At 40.9% G+C, this 21,953-nt stretch overlaps 1 protein-coding gene across 1 annotated transcript in view; it reads left to right on the plus strand.

The window, feature by feature from the left end:
- The window catches only part of LOC126252470 (uncharacterized), a 1,574,240-nt gene that overhangs the window by 263,683 nt on the left and 1,288,604 nt on the right, over positions 1-21,953 (plus strand). Inside the window, exon 2 of the mRNA XM_049953364.1 lies at positions 11,383-11,481. The gene's annotated coding sequence lies outside the window, so the exon portion shown is untranslated. The remainder of the gene's footprint in view (positions 1-11,382; positions 11,482-21,953) is intronic.

Below are 21,953 nucleotides of genomic sequence, written 5' to 3' on the forward strand. Positions count from 1 at the left end.
GAACACATTTAATCCTCGTGGATTTGCAGAAGGCCTTTGATACGATACCATAAAACAATCTGTGGACAGATCTAAAAAATAGTGCCGTTTCAACTACTTACATCAATGCAGTTAAACAGTCTATAAGGACGTGTGAGTTCCGCCAAAGTAGGAAATTCAGTGTCATCGGAGTTTCCTGTTACAAAAGAGCTACGACGAGGATGTTCTATAGCGCCGACGCTATTTAAAATCCATGTGGAGGAAGCACTTAAAGCCTGGAGGAGCAAATGTGGAGACATGAAAGATCTTGAGGGGTATTAACTCTTTTAAAACTTCTTTTCGCTGATAACGAGGTCATCGTAACAGGATACCAGAATGATGCTAAGTACATGCTTCGGAATTTGAAAGAGTATGAAAGATGGAGCCTCTCAATTAGCTTGACAGGTTGGTGGCAACACCATAGAGGATCTGGAGGTTGTAGACCGTGACATCAGCGGACGTAGGTCTCTTAAGTATGTGAAGTTTATGATGTCATCAAACGGAAAAAAATGAAGATGACATAAGTAACAGGGCAGGAAAGTAGGGAAGAACAAGAACTGAACTGGGTCGTTTGGAATAAGAAAAAAGGCCATAGGGTGATGTATGGTTCAGATGTTGAAAACATCACTATGTACGGAGGAGAAACGCGAGTAATAAACAGGCTTCGAAGGAATAAATTGCTTGCACTAGATATGGATTTTTCGAGGCGAAGTTGTGACATCTACAAGCTGGATATGGGTGTCGACAAAACAATAACAGCCACCATAGATATGAAACGTCTAAAATGGTATCGATTTCTAGAAAGGTTAGATGATAACCGATGGCCAAAGAAAGTATGGCAATGGACCCCAACGGAAAGAAGAAAGCGTGGATGACCTAGAAGGAGCTGAAGTCTAGAGGTCAGGAACGCAATGGTTGCCAGAGACCTACAAGGAGACTGGGAGGATCGGAAGAAGTGGAATACCGGAAGTGAGAAGCGGCGTCAGCTGTAGAATACTGGAAGATGATGATGACATTAAGAACACATTATACGTAGTCAGAACTCGAACCTGTAGCCTTCACTTTGAGAGGAAATGTTCCTACCGACTGAGCTACCCAGACACGACTCACGACCTCCCATCAGAGCTTTACTTCCACCAGTACCTCTCTCTTCTATTCTAGAAACTTCACGGAAGTTCTCATGCACGTCTTGTGGAAATAAGCAAACAAAGATGTAAGGGGGGTATGTGGATCCTGCCTGGATAGCTCAGTCAGGGCACTGCCTCTCCAAGGGAAATTTACGGATTTGAGTTTCACTCCGGCAAATAGTTTTAATCTGTCAGGAAGTTTCAAATTAGCGCACACTCTACTGCAGAGTGAAAGATTCCATTTTTGGTAGTATTACGAGCAGTTTTCTCTGTAGCCAGTACTACATTCCCTAAGCTTTATCTGCTCCTATTACTGTTACGCTATTTTATTCTATCATTGGCAAGTTTGATAGTCTTAGGGTAAGTTCCAGTAACACCTCCTTTCTTCTGGTAATGGTTTTTCTTAGAGTTCGTTCCTCATCTGTTCTTTTTAATAATTGTTCATTGAATAATATTTTTAACAGTCTCCTTTTCTTCCGAGTTTCCTGGCGTCCACATTTCATTTCTATATTGCGGTTAAAGTTAAACTAACGCCTTACCTAGTACGTGCCAGGCAAGGGTAAAAGGGATGAGGAACATCCAGCAGGAGTTGCACGTGATGAAGCGGTAGCTGTAACCGAAATCTATGTCGCCTCTGCAGTCAGTAGGTGCTGCACCGCCCTAGGGATAATGTTGCCAGCTACGTCTGAACCCCATCAAATTGATCTCGACAAATACTTTTCCAAGACAGAGCTTACGTCAGGAGATTCTTGAGTTCTGCGAATCCTAATCCACCAAATCGACCATTCTATGCAGGATCAACAGAAGACAAGCCTCTAACTACTTTTGACCCACTACGAATGCACACTTTTCAACAGTAGCACATGCTGGTCCACAGGATAGCCAACTTTGTACTGCGCCACCCTTTAGACACCACTAAATCGTAGGAAATATGCTTTATTCACCAGCTCAAACAGCACTGCAATACATAGACGAGAAGCAACGTCGGACAATGTAGCTCACTCTCGCAATACTAAAATAAGTTGTACTGAAAAGATCTTGCCTACACTCAACGACGTAATCTGTGTGGTTTGAAAAAATCGTCTGTACTAACACAGCGATGTAACATAAGATTCTATATTCAGCTTCTTACGCTATAAATCACACTACAGCACGCTACGACATTACTATGTACAAAAAGATGGACACAATAACACTTTCGTAGCATAATGGGGTACGTGGCAGCTACGAATCTGACTATCGGGGTTCACTAGGTTCGAAAGATAAACTACCACCAAAGCTAGTATCAGTCACCAGAAATATACTATAAGCGAGTCTACGAGGAGTAGGAATGATATATTTACTTTACCAATAACAGCAACCTATAGTGAAGCTTACTCTGTGTACTCCGACAACACACCTAAACACTCTCTCAACAACGAAGGAACGAGGAACGACTGCTTTCGTATATAAGTGATGAATACGTCATCCGTTGCTTCTTGTAGTTGCTCCTCTCTTAAAGCTTCAACGAATAATCGTATATACAAGCAATCAGTGTGGGCGTTATACGTTTTTACATAAAGTGAAGAACACGTTGACAAGGTAAAGAAGCTATAACTTAATGTTTTTTGTCTTTCGTTGTCAATCAACGATAATCTCTATAAGTAATACCTTGCTGTAAAACTTTCCTTGACAATTAAAATTTTATCGTAATAAACTATTTCGTCAATCTCAACCTTTCAGAATTAAACAGAATAATTTTTCATTTATAGTTAACAACTTTTCAATAAAACTAAACCTGCTTTCCCTGCCTGAATAAAGATTAATTGTCTTTATTTTAATTTGTTGGCCATTCGATTTACTTTGATACGAAAAGATATATTCGAGATATTAATCTGCTTTGAAACAAAGTTTTGAATATTCTACTTGTAATAGTTTACGGATAAAGGACAAGTCGCGTTCTGCCTTTTTCAGTTTAAAACAGTTAATTCTTTATTTCCTGCAATTAATTCGTTTACTGATACAAGTCCCAGTTTTACTTAACGAGTGCTGGTTCTCTTTCCAAAACCCCACTAAGCGGAACTGTAATAAAAAATAAAACAAAAATCGGAGTGTCACCGCCACTTTTCAACAATATGAACTTTACATAATAAAACAAAGCTCAGCCACTTCAGGCGTTGACTTCCGCGACCCCCTAACATTTAAACTAAAAAAAAAAAAACTCGATTAGCTCTAAAAGCGAGAATTAGCGTGTTCTCGAGCAAATGTTTCTTGATTTGTCGGTTTTGGGCAAGGGCAAAGCTATAAAATCCTCTATAATCTTTCGATTGTTTCTCAATAAATAACTATGACATAGGACAACCGTTCTCTTTCATATAGACTACATATTCAGTGCATCCAAAGAGATATCCAGGATTTGCTTTATTATGACGCTCACGCCGAAGTCACACAATAAATCCTAATCAAATATCGCTAAGACACTATTCCTCAGTGCTTATATACACCTAGACAACCACAATAATGTAAAGCCACGCTACTGTCGCGTACTACTTGCTTTAATCTTCAACCACAAAATAACTAAAGGACCTCGCGCGAACACGTTGCTTCATATACACCACCCAACGGGAAATCTCACAAAAATACTAAAACACGGTTCTCATATAACGCGTGGCTATTAAGCAGAACAACGCACACTAAATTACAAACAGGAGAAACTAATCTTACACTTCAATAAATCGGAGCTTTTCCCATACTTGTCGAGTCTACACTCCACCAAAATCGGCGAAATAATTACTTTCTACACAAGCCGATAATCTCCTCTAAATATCGTTGTAAATGTCTTAGATCTGCTTTGAACACACTTGAGTTCTACCTCCTTGCAGACTAATTCACGTATCGCACGTGTGAGTCGATCTAATCGCATTCTTGAGATAGTTTCTTTCGAGGCTCACTAATCGAATAATACTCAGACACTGAACTCAAATTCTAAAAGGACAAGCCAAGAACCATTCTCTGCGAACAAAAATATCACGCTAATTCTCGCTTTAACAATAAGTGTTTCTTCTTTGCAGTCGCCAGCAAACGTTCGTAGTGGCCAGCTGCATCGTAGTTGTTATGTTTGTCACACATTGCGAATCAGCAGTCGGTTGGGCGTAGGAAACTCGCTGACTTGACAGGACACAGCTTTTCTCGATCATTACGTATCAGACATGTGCAACATTTTAACACAAAAAATATAAGAAGCGATATTAACAAGTAATGCGGTTTTGGCGGGCTGAAGACGGTTTGGCACGTTACAGCATCCAAAGGCTACAAGGAATCGTCAGTTTGGTAGTAGAGGAAAGTGATTTTGGGGGGGGGGGGGTAAAAATTGTAGGATACGAAGGTCTGAATATACCAAGCATTTAGTTTTGTTATTTATGGGACCACATTGGAAATATGAAACACGAAGGACTAGTTTTTGAAAAAAAAAGAATTACATACAGTCCAATATTTTACTACTAAGAGAATTTCATAAGCATCTAATTGACACAAATGCCGGTAATTTGATGAGTTACACAAAGAAATATTCTCATAAATATGACATTAGTTTTATGAGAGGTTTCTACTACGATCGCAAGAGACTTTCGAAGCTTCCAAGTGAGACTTCCCTGTGCGAAACAGCCACATCCTTGCAGTATTCAACATTTTTTCGCATAATGATTGCAGTGGCTAGATAAGGGATGACAGTACACGGACACAAGTTTGTAAACAGTTCCTCTTATCGCAAGCATTTCGCCGAGTTTACGCAAGGATGGCTGGTAATGCTTCTGTGAACATCTTGAGCGCAGCACCGTCACGGTCGCAGGACGAATGTTGGTCTGCAACAGCGGAAATTACTTCTCAGAACGCGTGGCTTCTCTGTCCTCGGTCCACCGATAGTGTGCGGCCGTTCAGAGCCTTACGGTATCCCTCGGCTCCCACACTGCAACGAATTCCATGCCAAAGTCACATACCATACGGGCCTACAGCGCCTTAAGGAAGTTGAACAGAGAGCATGAAAGAACCTCAAGAGAAGAGATTTGTGAGTTTTAATGTGAGATACAACGAAAGCCAGTTAATAAATAACATTGTGGAAGCAATCTCATAGTATTTTCAACTTGTGGGTCGCGGCCTCCTAGGCAGGAGTATGATAAAACTAAAGGAGGGGCGCGAGATTATTGAAAAGAGACGGATATGAACTCTAAAACTGATTAATTTACTGAATGCAAAGCAAAACAAACAACTTCCTGACATAATAAAAAATTAAAATTCACATTCGCACTGATATGGTGCACTTAAAATAGGACTGTATCAGACTGTACAAGGCATTTAATACTAACTTTTCAGTATTAAATTAAAAACAAGTTTAGTGATTATTAACGACTACCTTGGCTCTAGCTTGCAGAGCAATGTTTTTCGAAGAGAGGTTTAATACTAGAAATGACAGTCTGAGTTCTTTCACTACGTATAGCTCAGATCTATTTTTCGTCTTCAAAGCAGCAAACGCATAAAATCCGGTTTCACATATCGTAACTACACGATCGTAACTGTATACGATACAGAAAATTCGTCGTCCACCTTACCCAAAAACCAAAGCGCTATTTATTACTAGACTGTCTTTTGATTTAACCACTTTCCGTGAAGTCTACGAAGGTTTTTTTCTTTGCCGGCTGAGAGAACTTCTGGAGTATTTTGAAATGGATTTCTAACCCACTCCCAACGTGCTACTAAGTTTTCATCGGCGTGATTTACTGATTTTCAGTTATTACTAAAACAGCTTGTGGTTTTCTTCGTTCTTGTAGGTTTTAACATATTCATTCACATTTGCCAACATTTTTGCTTTAAATTTCTGATCCGTAAGTCCTATTTTCTTCAAAAAGAATCAACTTTACACCTCGTTTTCAACACTCTGTACTTTCTCCTTGGAGTTCAAGATTCGAGCTATTTAATTTCTCTAATACGTCGACACAGTAGCTCAATTTCATCACAAACAAATCATCTTGACTGGTATTTCTCGACTTTCGGTCGGGTTTTCTTTTCTAGAAAACTGGCGATTTCATTTCTTAACTGATAAACACGTTGTCAAGATATCCCACGCGATATTCATCTTGCCTCGCAATAAAATAGTAATGCTAACGTGCTGTACAAAGTGTAGCAAAAGTTCATGATTTTAGGAGTCTCATTGTATATAACTTATTATCGTTACAACAATATTCACACTAGCACTCATTTCCTTCTCGGTGAATCACGCAATGTGTACAGACACACTGTGGGGATTTTTGTTTCACAGGTCCTTGAGTTGCATAGAATTCCGAGACACTGAACGAGCACCATAGGCGCATATCGCGACGCAGTTTCTCCATTCTAAGTTTGACCCGTTTATAAAGTCATTTAAGATAGTAAATAATGCGAGTATTGCTGCTTTCAGTTCTAACGGTTTGCACAAAAGTAGTTTTTCTGCCGCTGATATACTATCACAAAATCGAACATAGGCAGTGAAATTAGCATCTTTATTCCTATCTGTTGCTTCATCAAGCTGAATTGAAAACCGTTTATCAGGCAACTTCCTGAAAAGCTGAAGTTCTACATCTTCAGCTATATCAACAATTCTGCGAGCAACAATATCCTTTGATAGACGTATGGACTGAAATTGCTTGGCAATGTTGTCTCCCAGTACAATTTCTACAATTTCCATTGCAGCTAGCAAAATAAGCTCTTCATCAATGGTGTGATGCTTTTTACATCCGGTTATTGTATATAAAACTTTGTAAAAGGCAAGTAAAAGTTTTTTTATTCACAGACAAAGTTTTTTCAGAAAACGATTTTTCCCTTTAAAATGATTTTAATTTTAATTCGGGAAGTTCTCGGAGTTTGGTAACGCACACACTTTGAAGATTTCCTAAATTTAGTTTAAGTTTATTAGGTTCCATACTGTTTGATGCCAAATTTTTCACCGAATGTCACACAATAAACTTTCTGCTTCATGCTTCAGTGCTGAGAAATCCAAAGTTCAAGTATTCATGACATTATTTTCTTGCTTTAACTTTCGTAACCACGCTCACTTGTTAGTTTTCTGATGCTTCACTATCGTCTAATGCTCGCTTACGCCCACTTAAAAAATGTGTCCAACCTTCTGTATAAAACTACTGCCCCGAAAATTTAATACTGCAAACTGCGGCTACCACCCAGTTTACAGTATACACATTCACGGCAGATTACATAGCGATAAAAGGATCGATCGGACTGAAACTGGCTGGAATTGAACGAAGAGCAGCATTTATAGACATTTACGTCGCGGTTATGCAGGCGTTCTAGAATGTTCGAGTCTAGTTGGAACTTCTCGCGAAGACACGACTTGGTGAACTTCTAAAGTTTCCTTTATTTCTGGCGGCAGTGATTATTGGCAAGAGACAGCGCGTAAAAAATTATACTGAGATGACAGAAGTAATAGGATACTTCCTAATACGGTGTCGGGCCTCCTTTTGCCCGGTGTAGTGAAACCAACGCCACGTGGCATGGACTCAACAAGTCGTTGGAAGTCCTCTGCAGAAACATTGAGCCATGCTGACTCTACAGCCGTCCATAGTTACGAAACTGTTGTCGGTCCTGGATTTTGTGCACGAACTGACCTCTCGATTATGTCCCAAAAATGTTCGACTGGATTCATGTGGGGTGATCTAGGTGTCCAGAATCATCTTCAAACCGATCGCAAAAAATTGTGTTCCAGTGACAAGGCGCATTGTCATCCATAAAAATTCCATCGTTGTTTGGGAACATGAAGGATATGAATGGCTGCAAATGGTCGCTAAGTAGCCTAAAATAGCCCTGATCGGTTCAATTGGGCTAGACGACCCAGTCAATTCCATGTAAACACAGCCCACACCATTATTGAGCCACCACAGGCTTGCGAAAATGCCTTGTTGTCAAATTGGGTCCACGGATTATTGGGGTCTGTGCGACACTCGGATCCTAGTATTAGCTGTTACCAACTGAAATCGGGACTCATCCGACCATGCCACCATTTTCCGTTAGTGGGATGCAACCGATATGGTCACGAGCCCAGGAGAGGCGATGTCGTACTGTTAACAAAGGCACTCTCGTCTGTCATGTGCTGCCATAGCCCACTGTTGCTAAATTTCGCCGCATTATCCTAACGGATACGTTCGTCGTACGTCCCACGTTGATTTCTGCGGCATTTCGCGTAGTGTTGCATGTCAGCACTAACAACTCTACGCAAGTGCCTCTGCTCTCGGTCGTGAAGGAAGTCCGTCGGCCTCTGCTTTGTCCGTGGTGAGAGGTGATGCGTGGAATTTGGTATTCTCAGCACTATCTTGACATGTGGATGATTTCCAAAATGGAATTTCACATGCGTCTAGCTCCAATTATGCGTTTAAAGTCCGTTAATTTCCATCGTGCTGCCAAAATCACGTCATAAACCATTTCACATGAATTATCTGAGTACGAATGACAGCGATTTCAGTGCGCCGTCCTTTCATACCTTGCATACGCGAAACTACCGCCTTCTGTATTTGTGCATATAGCTATCCCATGACTTTCATCGCCTCAGCGTACAGCTGACAGCCTCTAGGTACTGATTGTTATACGTAGAGCTCCATTCTCAAAGCAGAGCAGAGTGAGCAGCAGCAGCAGCAGCAGCTGGAGCAACAGTGGCGGCTTACAGTTTGTACACAAATTGTGAATCTCGTTTAGTTTAGTGGTATTCTTACGTACTTTAAGTGAACGTTAGCTGATTATTTAGCTGTTTTAGTAGTGGTACTTATTTTTTCTAGTATTTACATAATTTACGTTTTTTGCAAATGAAACCAATCAATTACTTACATTATTTACAATATTCACTGTCATCATTGATACGGTAATGTCCGCAGACGGGTGTATATATCTTATCGCGAAGTATATATCGTTTGCCATCCTGTGCAGGTAAAGAGAGTTTAAGTTCTTTAACAGTCAAAACAACATGCTGCTTTGAGTGAATGACAAACTCTCACTTCAAATGTTTTTTATTCCAGTCTTTGAACACAATATGAATTCTTTAGACGATGACCGGTTTCAGTCCGTAATGACCACCCTCAGATCTTTTTTACACCATGTCCTAAAGTGATGAGGCCATAATGGAATTGTCAAAAAATATAAATATAATCAGCATAGCATCGTAATATAGATCTAAAATAAGGTGTAGAATAGGCCGCATCGTCCACACAGTCATTATTGCAATAACGACTGTGTGGACGATGCGGCCTATTCTACACCTTATTTTAGATCTATATTACGATGCTATGCTGATTATATTTATATTTTTTGACAATTCCATTATGGCCTCATCACTTTAGGACATGGTGTAAAAAAGATCTGAGGGTGGTCATTACGGACTGAAACCGGTAATCGTCTAAAGAATTCATATTGTGATCGAAGACTGGAATAAAAAACATTTGACAGTATTGGAACACTGTTTGTATACGCGACCATGTCGCATTTGGTGAAACTCTCGTTTTTTTTTTCACTTCCTAATTCAGGACACACTGCTTGTAACCACAATGGTGAGCCTTTCTTGCAGACTATTGTTTGACACCTTTTGCTCTGCCTGTTATGCTCTCAGATTCGGTTTCGAGGGGGTGCGTTTTTGTGAATAAATCCACAAATTCTGTGATAGGCTCTCCTATACAGGAATCAATATGGGTTCCGAAAACACTGATGGTGTGAATTCTAGTGCGCTCTGTTCGTCTACGAGATCCAGAAGGCGGTAGATACCGACACCCATGAAGATGGTGTGTTCCTTGACTTCCCGTAAGGCATTCTATACAGGTATGCACTGCTGCCTAATGATCAAAACACAAGTCTATGGACTATCAGACCAACTGTGTCACAGTTTACAGCAAACAGAACACAATATGTCATTCTCAATGGAGAAAGTCTTCAGACATACAAGTGTCTTAGAGCGTCCGCAATACATATAAATGACATAGTAAACAGCATCGGAAGTTGCAAGACGCTTTTCGCGGATGATGCTGTTGTATATAGAGAAGTGGCAATGCTAGAAAATAATTGTAGTGAAATTCAGAAAGACCTGCAGAGGAGCAACTCTTGGGGCTGGGAGTGACAACTAACCATCAACATAAACAAATGTAACTATTGCGAATACATGGACAGAAAGACCCATTATTGTATGATTACACCATTACAGAACAGTCACTGGTATCAGTTGCTTCCATAAACTATCTAGGAACAGGTGTACGGAGCAGTTTAAACTGGAACAACCACATAAAACTAATGGAGGAAACGCAGGTGGTAGACTGAAATTCATTGGGAGAATCATCAGAAAACGTAGTTCTTCAATAAAGAAGGTAGCTTACAACACCCTCGTCCGAGAAATACTTGAACGTGACTCGCCAGTATGGGATCCGAGCCAGATAGTATTGATAAAGGAAATAGAGAAGGTCCAAGGAAGAGCAGCGCGTTTTGTAAGGTTTAGTAACCATGTAAGCGTCACGCATATGATGAACCGACTCTAATGGCAGACGGTTCAAGAGAGGCTTTCTGCATCATAGTGTCGTTTACTGTTAAAGCTCGGACAGCGTACGCTCCTACAAGAATCAACAAATATATTGCTTCCCAAATACCTTAAAATCATGAAGTTAAACTTATAGAGATCCGAGTTCATACAGAAGCTTACTGGCAATCGTTCTTCCTGCGAACCATACGAGGCTGGAACAGGAAGGGGGGAAATAACAGTGGTCTACAAAGTATTCTCGGCACACTTCCTGTAAGGTGGTTTGCGGAGTATAATTATAGACGTGGATGTATATGCTGGCACCATTCGAAACACTTCGTATCAAATACACTGTTTCCGTAATTGCTGTTAATGTCAGTATTATAAACAATGTGGCACTATAGTCATTGTCATTCCTGCCAAGAAGAGGTCAGTTTTGACGTGGGTTCATTGAAACATTCTCTTTTCGCACGTATTATTACTTGTTGCATAATCATATTCTTTCTCACAATCAATTTTGTGGGAATTGGTGTGGCCTTGAGGGAACAAGCTGCATCCCTTCGTACACAGGGGCATCAGAACCCCTTCGAAGTTTTGTGTCACCTGCACATTGTGTCAACTAATTGCCTCGTATAAACAGCTACAGATAAGCGCCACATTTGAAGATGATTGTCTCTATAATGTGCATTCACGAAACCATGTCACTTACGTGTATAATTTTTGCTTTTCCAGGTCATCGGTACGAGGCGTGGATGCTCATGAGTTGCCAGCCCGTCCTGGCAACCCGCAGCGGCCGTACTGCTTTCCCTCGGCACTCTGCACTCCCATGAGGTAATCCATCAGCTTTTCGCGCCCTCCCTTGCGGGCTTTCAAAAATAACTACGCACCCTCCGACTCAGAGTTGCAATATTAAAATTTTTGGCTGGTTTCGTTGTCTAGGAGCTGGGATACGTAGTTGCCGCATTACAGGCCAAATACTGCTGAGTCTACAGTATACGGTAAGAATACACACATGAATTGAATCGTCGAAGGTTTCTATCAATCGGAAAGTGTGAATTATGAAAATAACATGTAAATTTATAAATGAAAGATTGTAGTTAAATAAAATCTGCCGGTACTATCTTAACGACTTTAAATGATGAGTACGATAGTAGAAGTACTTTTGAGAATGCGGTATATTTCTGCAAAACACTTATTGGTGTCGACAGTCCAGCAAGTAAATAAAATTTAAGTTGAATAATAGGGAAACAATAGATTCCTACAGCACGTAATTAGCTGCGAACAACAACATAGCTCCCGAGACATTCACATCTAAACGCGCACTACGTCTTCACTGCAGAAGCCACGGAAATCACACAAGAGCACAAGTCGTCACTCCGAAGTATTTCTATCTCTCGCGATCACTCGCAACCTGCTCCACTCCCAAGTCTTTCCCGCGACCGTGCGTCCGCCGCGCCGTCCCGCACTTTCCGTGTCCTATACCGTACCCCCCCGTATCCTCTCCGGAAACGATGCTCCCATCCAGTCTCCCCATTCACGAGCGCTGTGATTGGCTAGAGCGCTCGCGCCATGTCTTCCAACCAAAGCACCCACCCAAATATTTAAGCACATACGAAACACTGGATTTACATTTAAATACGTCAAATTAAAAAAAAAAATTCCTACGTCCGGACCATAAACACGCTCTAACACACATTATTAAATACATAAACAATTAAATACACATGTATCAAAAGAAAAGAAGAAAAAGGTAGGCCAGGAGCTTAATGTGTCTGTGTTTTCTAAAACGCAGTAAATAATTGACTAGTTTTTTCATGAATAACATATATCGGATATTAACAAAGACATAGATGAATCAATATATTTATAAGCTTGCTGCTGCCATTTTTTCGTGTAACTGTGGAGTACTTACGGCCTGACGCTATTGATAGTAATCGGCCACTTTGACCTCCAATAACTCATGTACTATTCAAGTTACATGCCTGTAATGCATACCAATTTACGTTTACGCTAATAGCTTTGAAAGACACGTCGGTCGACGAAATCGGATGAAGCGTTTACATTTGGAAATTCGTTGCTGGGTGTTACTTGTCTAATTCACAGTCAGATACTAAACTTGAAACTAATAAAGACATTGAAAATCTGATTACGACATCAGTATCGTCGTGCAAATAATGGTAATGTACAGGGTGTTTCAAAAATGACCGGTATATTTGAAACGGCAATAAAAACTAAACGAGCAGCGATAGAAATACACCGTTTGTTGCAATATGCTTGGGACAACAGTACATTTTCAGGCGGACAAACTTTCGAAATTACAGTAGTTACAATTTTCAACAACAGATGGCGCTGCAAGTGATGTGAAAGATATAGAAGACAACGCAGTCTGTGGGTGCGCCATTCTGTACGTCGTCTTTTCTGCTGTAAGCGTGTGCTGTTCACAACGTGCTAGTGTGCTGTGGACAACATGGTTTATTCCTTAGAACAGAGGATTTTTCTGGTGTTGGAATTCCACTGCCTAGAACACAGTGTTGTTGCAACAAGACGAAGTTTTCAACGGAGGTTTAATGTAACCAAAGGACCGAAAAGCGATACAATAAAGGATCTGTTTGCAAAATTTCAACGGACTGGGAACGTGACGGATGAACGTGCTGGAAAGGTAGAGCGACGGCGTATGGCAACCACAGAGGGAAACGCGCAGCTAGTGCAGCAGGTGATCCAACAGCGGCCTCGGGTTTCCGTTCGCCGTGTTGCAGCTGCGGTCCAAATGACGCCAACGTCCACGTATCGTCTTATGCGCCAGAGTTTACACCTCTATCCATACAAAATTCAAACGCGGCAACCCCTCAGCGCCGCTACCGTTGCTGCACGAGAGACATTCGCTAACGATATAGTGCACAGGATTGATGACGGCGATATGCATGTGGGCAGCATTTGGTTTACTGACGAAGCTTATTTTTACCTGGACGGCTTCGTCAATAAACAGAACTGGCGCATATGGGGAACCGAAAAGCCCCGTGTTGCAGTCCCATCGTCCCTGCATCCTCAAAAAGTACTGGTCTGGGCCGCCATTTCTTCCAAAGGAATCATTGACCCATTTTTCAGATCCGAAACGATTACTGCATCACGCTATCTGGACATTCTTCGTGAATTTGTGGCGGTACAAACTGCCTTAGACGACACTGCGAACACCTCGTGGTTTATGCAAGATGGTGCCCGGCCACATCGCACGGCCGACGTCTTTAATTTCCTGAATGAATATTTCGATGATCGTGTGATTGCTTTGGGCTATCCGAAACATACAGGAGGCGGCGTGGAATGGCCTCCCTATTCGCCAGACATGAACCCCTGTGACTTCTTTCTGTGGGGACACTTGAAAGACCAGGTGTACCGCCAGAATCCAGAAACAATTGAACAGCTGAAGCAGTACATCTCATCTGCATGTGAAGCCATTCCGCCAGACACGTTGTCAAAGGTTTCGGGTAATTTCATTCAGAGACTACGCCATATTATTGCTACGCATGGTGGATATGTGGAAAATATCGTACTATAGAGTTTCCCAGACCGCAGCGCCATCTGTTGTTGAAAATTGTAACTACTGTAATTTCGAAAGTTTGTCTGCCTGAAAATGTACTGTTGTCCCAAGCATATTGCACCAAACGGTGTATTTCTATCGCTGCTCGTTTAGTTTGTATTGCCGTTTAAAATATGCCGGTCATTTTTGAAACACCCTGTACATGCTTCTTTTTGAGGTATCATGATTCCTCTGGCTATTATTAATTTCTTTATGAATTGCGAAATATCTGCATTATTGTTTCACGAAGTCCGCCATCGTTGGCGCTGTCGGCATACAGCTTCACCAAGGGACTCCCAGCCACGCGGCTTGACCGGCCGTTGTGCGGCATCACGCGGTTGCTAAGCTAAGGTCCGGGACCACGTGGTCGCTGCCGAGCGGCCCGCGCCCGCCGATCGGCCCGTGCGGCTACTGCTTCCTCAGAACTTAGAATATTTTCAGGGCGCGGCGACACGCCCGTTACCTGACACTGTACGAAGGCAGTCATTTAAGCGCGACTGGTCGGCAGATCCACTCTCCAACCACAGTCTCACCCGTCAGACTGTGTGTTTACACCGGCGAGCGCATGGTGGACCCTACCTGCCTGCAATGACGGAGCGTGGGATGACGGGTAGGCGTCAGTTCAGGCAGGTAGAGGCTCGCCAGTGAAACCGGTGCACTCGAACCGTGGACCAGACCGCGAGCCCGTCGTCCACATACAGCCGAGCGGATCGGGGCTGACCTACTCGGCGAATGGGTGGTCGGATTGGTCAACAACTTAAGACAATGGGTATTAGAAGGCCACAGATTCTGGTTTTGTCAGCGTAGAGGTTCAGTATTATGAAGTAGCAATAAATTTAATTATTCTTGATAATTTGTAAAGTTTTAACGTTGAAAACAAAACAGATTATTTGTCCATAATTAAAGTTCCAGTTTAAAAACGTTTTGGAAAGAGAACCACTGCTCCGACTGACGTCAAATTTGAACAGCACATTGGTGACCCAAGGGGGGACCGTCATGCATTGAAAACAAAATTACCAATAGATATAGATGGTGCTGTAAGCGTCTTAAGTAAATTAGGTCAGCTACGAATGACAGATAAATCTCAGTACGACGGCTATCGTTTGAAACGGACGTTACACAATCTGTACTGCTCAACGCGTGTAACTGCGCGAGTTCGGCAATCAAGAGTTGTGGTACTGTTAGTTAGGTTAGCCCATCCACCACTACAGGGTTGTACTACATCTGATGAGAAAAATCGGTTTTTAATTGCCCTGGAACCAAAAGGAAAAGTGAAATCGATTTTTAATTGTACTTGCGACAAAAACGCTCAAAAAGCAAAATGACACCTGTTTTTAATTGTCCTGGGGCCAAAAGAAAAAACGCATAAAAAGCGAAATGACATTGGTGTCTGTCGTAAGATTGGCGCAAAAAATGTTCAAATGTGTGTGAATTCCTAAGGGAACAAACTGATGACGTCATCGGTCCCTAGACTTACACACTACTTAAACTAACTTATGCTATGAACAATAGACACACCCAAGGGGGACTCGAACCTCCAGCAGGAGGGGCCGCGCAATCCCGGCATGGCGCCCCAAATCGCGCGGCCATTCCGCGCGACCTGTCGCAAGACATATTCCATATGATGTCCACAGTTTTCTGCCACAAGTTGAAATACAGAAACAGCATGTTCCACAACAGATCGGGGTGTCTCCAGGGTCACGTTCAGAAAGCATTGCGCAATGCGTGCCTTCAGTTCAGCTATGTTCGTAATAGGAACACTGATCACAACATCTTTCAAATAACACCACAGCCAGAAGTCACACGGATAAGAACAGATAATCTGAACGGCCAGGCTGTGGCGAAACGACCACTGATAATTCTAGCGTTTCCGAAATGCTCTTCAACAACCGCTTTACTGCGTGTGCAATGTGCGGAGGAGCGAAATCTTGTATAAAAATTGTCCTACCCACACATGCATGCTGTTGAAGGGTTGGAACGACAGTGGTGCGCGAAAGACTCACATAGCGTTTACCAGTAACGGTAGAGGTAACATGACGTGAACGACTCATCTCCTCGAAAAAATACTGCCTTACGATAAACGATGCCGTCAACCCGCAACACAGAGTCACCTTTGCAGAATGAAGTGATACCGCTTGAAGTGGGTGCCAATATCCTGCAATTCTGCGTATTGAGATGTCCTTGGAGATGTAAATGGGCTTCGTGTGTCCGCAGAATATTCCATTGCCATTTATTTTCACTTCCATGGTTGCAAGAAATTCCAGAGCTAACGTTTGTCTTACTGGCAGGTCAGCAGGCAACAACTCCTGAACATGAACGATTTTTTATGGATAGCAATGCAGGACGTTTTGTAAGATTTTATGTAACTTGCTCGCAGGTATGCCCAACGTTCGTGCAGTTCCCCTGACTGCACATTCGACCCCTCCCGCAGTGCTGTGGCCACATTTTAGACAGTCGGCAGATCAACTGCTTTCCTACCTCTGCCACATTTCCTTCAAACGAACGTATCTTTTCGAATTGTGTTATAATTTTCTCCAGTCCCTTTACAGACATCGGACCAAAGCCTTTTTTCATACCCTTGAGTGTCTGGAACTTCTGCATGGCTTCTGGCGCAGTCAACGTTCTTGTAAAAGAGCTTCACCAGCAGCACGCAATAATTCACGGAGACAGACATGTTCGACTTTTCGAACTCAAACTGAGGAACAGCCTTGTACCGTGTGCCTTTTGGTATGCATATTCTGACGTTTACAGTGCCATTGGTCAAATTTTGGCATTTCCCCCTGCGTTAACAACATGCTGTTCGAATTTGACGTCATCCTGAGAAATGGTTCTCTTTTTACTGTGTTTTGAATCTGGAATTTTTAATTATAGACACGTATATTGTTACTGTAGGACGAAGGGGGGTGGGTGGCTAAAAATTATGATTGAACATTGGGTCGTGAATACTGAATGATTAAGGAACGCACGGTTAAGCCATTTCGCCGCAATCGTGTTTCTTCCAGATGTGCCTTCCAGTAAGGTATCCAGGAGAGCTGTCGCTACTAGATGGCGCTGCAGCATACGAACTTCTATACCGTTCACTCGATAGCAAAATTGTATAGACGCCTCAGTCTTCTAAGTGGTCGTACCTAGCATTTTCTTAGGGGTGGGGAAAAAGTAAGAAAATTCTATTAGTAGTAGATTTAAGTTATTAACTAATTTGACTTCAACAATAATCTGCGAGATCTCTGGTAAAATCTGGTTAAGACTTAAGTTTAAAATTTATTTTATACTTCTAGAACTCTCTTTCTATACACTTGCATCATACGGAGGCCGAAAAGACGGTTTTCCGTGATTGTCTAACGTAACCATGACATGGTTATGATATAACTTTTCGTAGCGTACTGAACGATGGTAATGCTGTGCAGCGCTGCGCAAGTGAAATGTGAAGCGCCTGAATTATGACTGGGTGAAACAGTTCTGTTTCTTTAACTAGCAGAACTCCATTACCTTCATTTCACTCTGTGACACATATTTTTGTTCCTGTGTATTGTACCACTGTTCAGTCTCACTAAGAAAACCACTTAAACTGTAATGCTACAAGAAGGTCCGATTTTTCTCAAAACGTCTTGGTACGGCATTTGAAGCATTGCGTGAGGGTGCAGTGTAAGCAATGAGCAGGCAGCTAATTATCGTCGGAAAATGTTACTCTAGAGATATAATTAAAGAATGTAGGTAGGGAATCATTAAAGGTCTCTTCCAAAACTCGCTAGCAGCCTGTGACGAAGGATTTTTGATGATGCGTCTGCCGTATTGTCATCCGTGGTATTCTATAATCAATCTCAAGATCGTTGGCGATTGTCTCTGCTCCGGATATTAAACTCTCGCTTTGAGTATCGGCACTTTCAAGATGATCCCTCAAAGTGTCAGTTATTCTTCTGACATTTCCATTATCACCTGGAATATTTCTCTTTAAAAATCTGACATTTCCATTATCACCTGGAATATTTCTCTTTAAAAATATTGATTTATTTATATTTCTGGGACCAATTGGTTTCAAAGAGCATTGGAATGGGCCGAGTCTCGAAAGAAATTTATTATTTCCTTTGTTGTGGTAACTGCATTTCAAATTAGCGCCATTTGATTTAAGTCGCGCACAGCAAAGTTCAGTTTGTGGTTAGCGCAGTGGAAAAACAGAGCTTTTTTATATTTCTCTCGTACAATTTTCTGAACATCACCATCATTCCCTGATAATGTCGAATATTCATCATACCCTTGTCCTACGCAGTTTTCGGGATCCAGACATGCGTTAATTATAACATCGTCGATGGCAGAGGCTATAGATTTCGCATCCGTGGCAGTCAATTCCACAAAGCCAAGAGACTCTTCGCGAACCACGATCGTTAACCCATCAGAGAACCTAATACCAACAGAAAGTTGTTCTTTTCCTGATATGTCACAGCTCTCACCTGCCAAGATACTATAGGCAAGTGCATTCCTTACGTCAGCGATGATATCGTCTTCAATAACATCTCCGCATGAATTGATTATTCCATGGTGAAATGTAAGTGGCATTTTTTTGCACAGTTTTCTGTGTGTTCTTTCATAATTTGGTATCCAGATCCAATTTTAAGTTTTATAAGGTTTTCAAAAACACATTCGTGTCGTTCTTTGCCCCTTAGAGGTTGGTCATGAGTATCACAGAGTGTCATAGTCGAAATTATTGATCCTACGACTGTCTTGTTCGCTTCTATTTCTTTTTGGTGGTCAGAAATCAACGGTACATCGACTGGTATATTTTTAACAAAACATTTGGTAATTGTAACGGATGATTTGTAGCCTTGAGATGCTGCGTCAGTTTTTGAAAATATAGCGAGTGAAAGGCTCACCATAAACGAACCTTGCACATTTGTCAGTATTGGTGGAGACAATACACAATTAATTTATGGGTATACGCCTGCCAAGGAGCGTATTCTCACAACCATCTGTACTTAAATTTGCCTTTTAATTGTGCAGCATCCTTAGCAAAGTCATAATTCGGAAGTGGACTGCATTTTTTTTTTTTTAAATTTCAAGTTCTTGAAGTGACGTCATGTTGTACGAACGACCTAGCCATTGACCCACGTCATTATGACAGCAGATTTGGTTCTGTGCACCAGGCCAGATGTCAACATAAGTTCACCTGACAAAGATACAGTGGAAACAGGAACCGGTACACTGGTGCTATTAGTAGCGCCTCACTAACGGCTGCTGTGTTCTTCTGTTTTTATCTGTTTGTTTCCTCTTCACATTCTGCTTCACTAAAAAAATTATGTAGGTATTGCTATCTGAAATCTAGACTAGGTTGAATAATGTTTTCAACATTTTATTTTAGATTTGCAATCATCAAATATAATATCAAAACAATTTAAAAATAACTACATGCAATTTTTAAATAATCAAATAACGTAGTTAGTAATTAATAAAAAGCAGGTTTTTGTTGAAAACAGATAATTTGAAGTACAGAAGAACATTCGGAAACAATTATTTTTAAAAAGTAATCTGAAAAGGAAAAATTCTGAAGTAAAAATGCCTTAGAGAATAAACGTTTGATCATCATAGTGTTTAGGTATTACTAGTTTTACGCCATGCAAGATTTTCACGCGTTATTCGATTTTCCCGTGGGAATATCTTCTCTCAGTAAAAAGCAGCCTTTGTAATATTCTGTGTGTATGCTATATTATGTAAAGTTTCATCAAACTCCGTTCAGCATTTAGCCATCTTCATAAAATTTCGCGTTTATACTATTAATACTATTAGATATAATTAGGTTACAAAAAACTTAAATAGACGTTTAATTCATAGTATTTCACTTCAGCCGGATCTTCTTACCAATCATCATAAGTAGGTATAATACCAACCCACCTAAATTCCTCTCAATAACCCAGACCAAACTAAAGCTAAAGACTAAAAATTAAGTTATGTTACTTACCTAATGAAAATATTAAACGAATTACATTAATATAAGTGTGTATGTACATTTTGCTGTGCTCAAAATGATTCTTATAGTCATTTTAAGTAGACAGCTTACTGAAATTTTATTCAGCTTACTTAGAACTGAATAGTTATACCACAATTCACTCAAAAGCAGGAAAATTGAGAACATATAAAACAACTAAAACACAAGAAACAATGGCACTCCATCGCGTTCAGTTTGTCGATGCACTTAAAATTTTGACAAATGACGAATAGTGCGTGAAGCGGAGCCGACTGTGTGTGGAGGGGGCCATATCGACAATGCATTATCGACAATGCATTATTTTTCCCAGTAATTTTGATTGCTGTAGATTAACGTTATTATGAATTTTGATAAACAGTTATTTTTTACATTATATTAGAAGAAATAAGCCCTCGGTCACAAATATTAAGTCAAAATTGACCAGGTTTCGACGCTACTAGGAGAGTCGTCTTCAGAATTAAACTAACTGTTCTAAAACATAATAGGTATACAAGACATTAATAATGGCTACAAATCATCCGTTACAATTACCAAATGTTTTGTTAAAAATATACCAGTCGATGTACCGTTGATTTCTGACCACCAAAAAGAAATAGAAGCCAACAAGACAGTCGTAGGATCAATAATAGTGTACTGACTAGAAATAGATGCAGTACTTACAAGTCACATTCTAAAACAAAAAAAAATCTAAGCCGGAAAGGCGACGTCATGAAAAGTTGTAAATAAGATAAGATGGCGAGCCTCTGAGGGCTGCTCGTACCTGAGTGAACACGGATTGCAACAAAACTGAGGTGCCCGCGTTAGAAAGTGTGGGCAAGTAAACATGGTGTTGCTACGAGCGCCATCTAGTAGCCGCAGAAACAACTAGGCTACTGTACATTCAAAATTAGACACATGGAATTGTAATGAAGCATAGGCATAACGTAAGCACTAATATTAATAAGATGAAGTTACATATTTACCTGGTTTAAACAGAGATACATTTTCTAACGTAAAAAAACGTCCGTTATGACATACAAGAAAACAGCAAAGACGTAACAGTAAAATAACATTTTGGCAAATTTCATGAGGAAATCTGAATCAAAGATCAAGCAACGGCTTTATACAATCGAAAAAGTTTTTATTTCGCAGCTGCAGCTGTTCGTTGAGAATGAGGCCATCATGACGAGATAGATGTTTGAAAATCTCCAATTCCTCTAAAACATCTAACCTACGCTCCTTCTTTTCGGTGTGCAGAATATTGCTATCGCCAATGGCTTTAGGCACGTGTCCAGTAATTAAGAGATGATCGGCAAAGGATGAATTTAGGGGACTGGTGCCGTTTTTTCTCAAAAGATGTTCTTTATGTCTGATGGCACGTCCAGTTTGCCCTATATAATAGGAGGAGCAGGTATCACAGATGATCTTATAAACGCCAGAACTTTCTGTAGGGGAGCGAATGGAGTTCAAATTATGAATGAAGTTTCTCTTCAGATTGTTATTAGTAGCACCTCAGTTTTGTTGCAACCCGTGTTCACTCAGGTACGAGGAGCAGCCCTTAGCGGCTCGCCATCTTATCTTATTTACAACTTTTCATGACGTTACCTTTCCGGCTTAGATTTTTTTTTAGAATGTGACTTGTAAGTACTGCATATCTTTCTAGTTAGTACACACTTTAGTTTATTAATGTTTTATATACCTATTATTTTTTAAAACAGTTAGTTTAATTCTGAAGATGACGCTCCTAGTAGCGTCGAAAGCTGGTCAATTTTA

This window comes from Schistocerca nitens, chromosome 4, assembly GCF_023898315.1.
Source record: "Schistocerca nitens isolate TAMUIC-IGC-003100 chromosome 4, iqSchNite1.1, whole genome shotgun sequence".
NCBI lineage: Eukaryota > Metazoa > Arthropoda > Insecta > Orthoptera > Acrididae > Schistocerca > Schistocerca nitens.